Raw genomic sequence first — 6,000 nt, forward strand, 5'->3', positions numbered from 1 at the left:
TTCTCAGCACCTACTGTGCTCCTGTGGAAGTATTCCAATATTTTTATAAATAGATTCGGCTCTTCTGATATGCGAGTCGGCTCCCAACGTTTACCTAAAAAAACTCATTTGTGAACGACCCATCACTAAAAGATGTTATCGGCTACTCCTGATAAAGTTGGGTAGCCGATATTCAGAGCTTAAACATCCAGATGTATTAGTCACAGGAATCAGGACTAATAAAGCTCAAGCAAAGGCTTGCTTTACAAATGGTGGGTCTCATAAAATTCCATTGTGGGCTGACATGATAGGCTACATGTCACATCTACACCCACTCCTCCCATTCGGCATTCAACATTGCTGGTATACTAACCACAGTTCCTGGGATCCATCATTACGCACACCTGGCATCAATAATTACGCGCACCTGCACGTCATCATGAGGCACACCTGGACTCCATTACCTCACTTATTACCTCCCCTATATCTGTCTCTCCCTAAGGTTCTTTCCTCAGTCAGTATTGTTCCTGTGGTTATGCGTAGGTGCTAATGTTATCTTGGTAAATGTTTGTTGTTTCACCTGCTTCTTGACTCTGTGTCTCCGTTACAGAATACTGACTCCAACAATGGAGGCAGCAGGAAAACAAAATATCTCCCAGATGGTCGACGAGCCCCTGCTTGTCAACATCATGACAAGCTGACACAACTGGGGATGGCTAGGGAAGAGGTCCAGGGGGTCACATTCTCACTTCCGGGTATAGGCATCAGTCCAATGGGCAGGTGGCGAGGATGGACGAGGAGCTGGGGAGGTTCCTGAGGAGTCACCGGCAGGGAGAGTGGGCTTGACTCCTTCCATTGGCTACGTCACTCATCCACTGGGTTGAGCCCCCCCCCCCCCCCCCCCCCCTTCCAGTGTTTTCAGCCGGCCCTGGATCCATGGCCCCCTGACCAGACCAACGCTCCTGCGGCAGATAGTTCAGGCACGCAGAAGTGTGGCGCGACGCTCACGTAAGACTCCAGCGTGCCGTCCACCATTAAAAGGAGAACCGCAGTGCAACCCCCCCCCCCCCTGCGTACCACCCTGAGGATCGTGTCTGGCAGGAACCTCCCACTCTGCCTGCCCTGCAAGAAGCTGAGCCCCCGGGTTTGTGGGACCGTTCTCCGGAGGGTCAACAAGGTGATGTAGTCATTGGGAGCTGTAACCTATACATTATCTCACCTTTTCATGTCTCCCTTCACAGTCCAGTGGTTCCTGGTCCGCTAGCTGATGCTGTCCCCCACAGCACCCCTCTGGACATCAGGGGGTCCATCCTATGCCATCAGATCTCTACTGGACCCCCGACGTCATGGGGGTCGGCTCCAATACCTGGTGGACTGGTACGGGTATGGCCCAGAGGAGCGGTGTCGGGTTCCGTTGGAGGACATTCTGGATCCCAACATCTGTGATTTCCACCTTTATCGACCGTCCCTCTGGTCGGCGTTGTCCTGCGGCTGGACCCGTGCGTCGGGGAGGTGTACTGTCATGTCGACTCCCACTCCTCCCCTCCAGCGTTCGACGTCGCCAGTATACTAACCACCGGTCCTGGGATCAATCATCACACACACCTGCACGTCTTGAGGCACACCTCGACTACATTACCTCACTTACCTCCCCTTTATCTGGCACTCCATTAGGTTCTTTCCCCAGTCAGTATCGTTCCTGTGTTTATGCTACTGTTTCGTTTTATTCAACGTTTCACCTGCACCTCGACTCTCAGCGTCTCTGTTACACTACAACCCAGTAAGCACGAGCTGATGTCTTTCTTTTGGTCCAGACCAGACATCTTTTTTTTGTTTTACAAACGGTAGGCTTACCACATAGATGGGCATTCACAAACATTTTTTTTGGTGCAGTTCGGACTGGCCTTGATTTCCACATCCACTGCCATTGGTTCAGATTTGGTGCGGACCAAAAACCAATCATAGACGTCTGTTTGCTTCAAGTTTTGTACAGTCTAGACCAGCCTTGATTTGGCCCAAATATAGATAAATAGAAAATACATTTATAGATGTCTTTTCTATTTTCATTCAGAACCAAAAAATTGCTTGATTTCAACATCCGGAAAATACGTATTTTAGACATCTTTTCATTGTCATTTTGCTTACTGAAATTTTTCTAGTTTCTGGACTCTCCTAGGGTGGCAGAACGGCAAGGACGGCCCCTGGTCTGATTATCATAAACTGAACTTTATTTTGCACCTGATCCTGCTGCCTTCTGCTACTACTCCAACAAACAGTCCCTACGACAGATCAATGTTTTATCAGTCAGAGCCCCATAGCATTAAAATACTGAGGGAGTGGTCTCATACATTATAGTGGTAATTTGCATTTAATTGGGAGTCACTAGGTCAAATGTGATACTGCAGGTATAGGCTCATTTTTACTAGATACCTCATAGTATCAATCTCTTTATAAACTTAGTTCTCTCCAACCAGCAGTCAGTGAATTATTTCATTTGAATGTATTGGGAAAAAAAGTAAACCTCTACAATGATCAGTAATAGTTACCATAGTTTCTCCTGGAATAATGTTGTCAACAACTTTTTAAATGATGGTGGGTTGGAATTTACAGTAATAAAATCATCATGCATTTTTACAAATGGATTAAAGAGCAACGAGAGGACAAGAAGGAAAAATAGCATGACACTGGGCTCCACACACAAAGACTTGGTGAGGCTGGTGGTAAAGTTCAGAAGCATCTGAAATGATTTAGTAGGCAAACGTAGGCTCGTGAAGAAGCACAGTGATTGATGGGCCATGAGAAGGCTGTGTGAGTTAAATCATTTCAAGAGGGCCACGCTTGTTACTCTTTGATCTCTTGTGAACAAAAGTTAGTACACCATGAAATCCGGGAAGATCAAACTGTTTTGAAAGCCATGATGTGTTTTCAGTGTCACTAAATGGATTAAAACTACACAGTAGGCAAAAGGTTGCAATGACATCTTCATGTTCAAGTTGTATACTGGTTGTTAGAGGATATTTTGCCTGACTTTTTAGCAACCAGAAAATATTTCTTCATCTGATTTTAACCTGGATATCTGACGAGTACATAGTATGACATCTTGATAGAGAGGATTAATCATGGCCTATCCATAATGTAGAATTGGAAATCCTATGGTTATTTAGAATTGATTTATAAATGTATTGAGAAAAAAAATGTACTGAGTACAAACCAGGGGATTCCACTTTTTTACAATGAATGGAATGAAATAGAGACAAAATTATGATTCTAACCTGATCTATTCTATGGACCACATTGATTGCATTTACACAGGATGCCCAAATCTGATGTTCGGACCAATTATTGTTAAAAGATCTGATTGGTCAAAAGACCAATAATTGGGCAAAAGATCAGAATTGGGCTGCCTGTGAAAACACAGCCATAGAGTTCATGGTAATTGTCAGAATTACATAAAGGGGATACAATCAGCATTCAAAGCCCCACGCCTTCCTGGTTCTACACACTAATCGTTATCAGAAGGAAATCGCTCAGTTTTGACGAATTCCAAACAGGAAAAGCACAGATGGGGAAGCTCCATTTTCTTTCTCTGAGTGTGTATTCCAAATATGTTAACAATTCTTCATCCTGTTCCCACACGTTCCATATACATGTTTCAGTGGGACAGGGACCTTGAAAAATACTCCTGAAATTCCTCAACAAGCAGGTAAAGGGTGAAGCTGCACCTAGACACTGATCTTGGGTCAATTTTCCATTTCCCCCACTAATGGTTAAGGTTAAGTTGGAGGAGGGGAAGCTGATCATAGATCTGTATCTAGTGGAATTCTTCACCCCGGAGCCAACAAGCATCAATGTTTCTGAGAGTGAGGCTATTGCCATTAAAAAGACACTGAAAAGACGTCTTTGTCTGACGTTGAAGTCACGTTAATTTTCAGTTCTAAGTGAAAGTTGAAAAGTGTATCATATGTATTATCATATATGAACATTGAAAATAAGTATTTATTTGGTCGTTATTTCTATGGCTACATTTCAACCATACCTCATTTCACTTCTATATGTACATTTAAAAGTCATTATGTTACATTCATACATTTTGTTTTTCAAATAAAATATCAAATTAGAGTAAAATGGAGAACAGTTATTATTGCTACAATCTGTCACTTGCACTTACCTTAGCCTTTTCAAATGCTTTAGAATTGGCAGTGAACATGTTCAAAGTTTTCTGACACCACCAACAGAACTCTTTAACTTCTCAGCATGGGTTACAGAAACATTTTACTTTCTCCACTCTAAAAAGAAAAAGGTTCCTGGAGTGTCCTTTAGGGGTTCTTCAAATTAAAACTGTGGGAGTGTATGACTGTGATATGTAGTTGTTTAGCTATTTTAGTTGTATGCACTGTGAGTGGCTCTGGATAAGTGTCTGCTAAATGACCAAATTGTAAATATAAAAATGAACACTTGCAAAGCACCCTGGGTATTATTCCAATGAGCTCTGCCCCCAAACAAGACCAAATTTGGCAGGTCTGGATTAACCTAACGTAGCACGGGTAAAAGAAACACCTGAAACTAAATTACCCATATTCTGGTCAAATGTCGGGGAAGGTTCTCTTCTGGACTGTTCAACCAATCCAGTAAATGTGGAGGAGGAGTTAAGATGGAGTGTCACCTTGTTAATATTCAGGATGGAAACAACTTCAGAGAGCAAGATAGCAAGTGTTATCTAGCATTAATGTAATCTCTGCCAAAGAAGACATCAACAAAATTGTTATGTGGTGTCTGTTGACTTTGTGTCAAGAATTTAATCTCAAAGAAAAACAGGCAATATTATATAAATTTCTATCTTTCATCTTTTCACACATTCTAAAGCGGAAGTCGATTCATATTCTCTCTTCCTTTTCCACTGAAAACCATATGTCTCCAATTTTTGCCAAATGCTGGACCAAATTTGAACCAATCATAGACGTCTATGTTTGGGCCAAAACAAGGCCGGCCTGGACCAGACCAAATCTGAACAGATCATAGTCTATGTTTGGGCTAAATAAAGACAGGTCCAGATGGATCAGAAATCTAAGTCTGTAGACATTGAAATCAAGGCCATGGCGTACGGAACAAACATTAACCAATTATCAATGTCCATGGATGTCCTGCGTCAGTCAGTGCTCACTGGGGTATATCATTTGGCAAAATCAAATACATTTTTGGGCCAAACCTAGGCCGGTCCAGACCAGACTAAGAATCTAAGTCTGTAGACATTGAAATCAAGGCCATGGCGGACAGAACAAACATCAACCAATTATCAATGTCCATGGATGTCCTGCGTCAGTCAGTGCTCAGTGGGGTATATCATTTGGCCAAATACATTTTTGGGCCAAACGTAGGCCGGTCCAGACCAGACTAAAAATCTAAGTCTGTGGACTTTGAAATCCAGGCTAGGGCGGACTAAACAAATATCAACCAATAATGCTCACTGGGGGTACGTCATTGTCTTTTTGTCTATCAAAAGTAGGCTATAACTCAAGTAAACTATTGTCTGATGAGTTCCATTTGTGAAAAAGACAGAACGTTAGGCCAGAGTTTCCCAAATCTGGTCCTCGGGACCCCAAGGGGTGCATGTTTTGGTTTTGGCCCTAATACTACACAGCTGATTGAAATGCTCAAAGCTTGATGAATAGTTGATTATTTGAATCAAATGTGTAGTGCTAGGGCAAAAAAACTAAACGTGCCCCCTTTGGGGTCCCCAGGACCAGGTTTGGGAAACCCTACTTTATAGCGCCCTCCTCTTCAGAAGTGACTTCGTTTTATCACAACCACTTAATTTGGTCCTTTTTAAGTCAACATTTGGGAAAGGACAGAAGTGGAATTTGTGATTTTAGGTCATGAGTCATTGACAAGTTGTCAACCATTACATAAACCACTCCCAAACCAAACATGAACCTTAAACTCTTTAAGGAATGAGCCAGTGAAAAATTGTGGGACTGTGAGGTCTGATTTAAGATGTTTATGTTAAAGGGTCCCATGATAATC

Source organism: Oncorhynchus mykiss, chromosome 16 (assembly GCF_057628025.1).
Source record: "Oncorhynchus mykiss isolate SJ-2025 chromosome 16, ASM5762802v1, whole genome shotgun sequence".
In the NCBI taxonomy this organism is placed as follows: domain Eukaryota; kingdom Metazoa; phylum Chordata; class Actinopteri; order Salmoniformes; family Salmonidae; genus Oncorhynchus; species Oncorhynchus mykiss.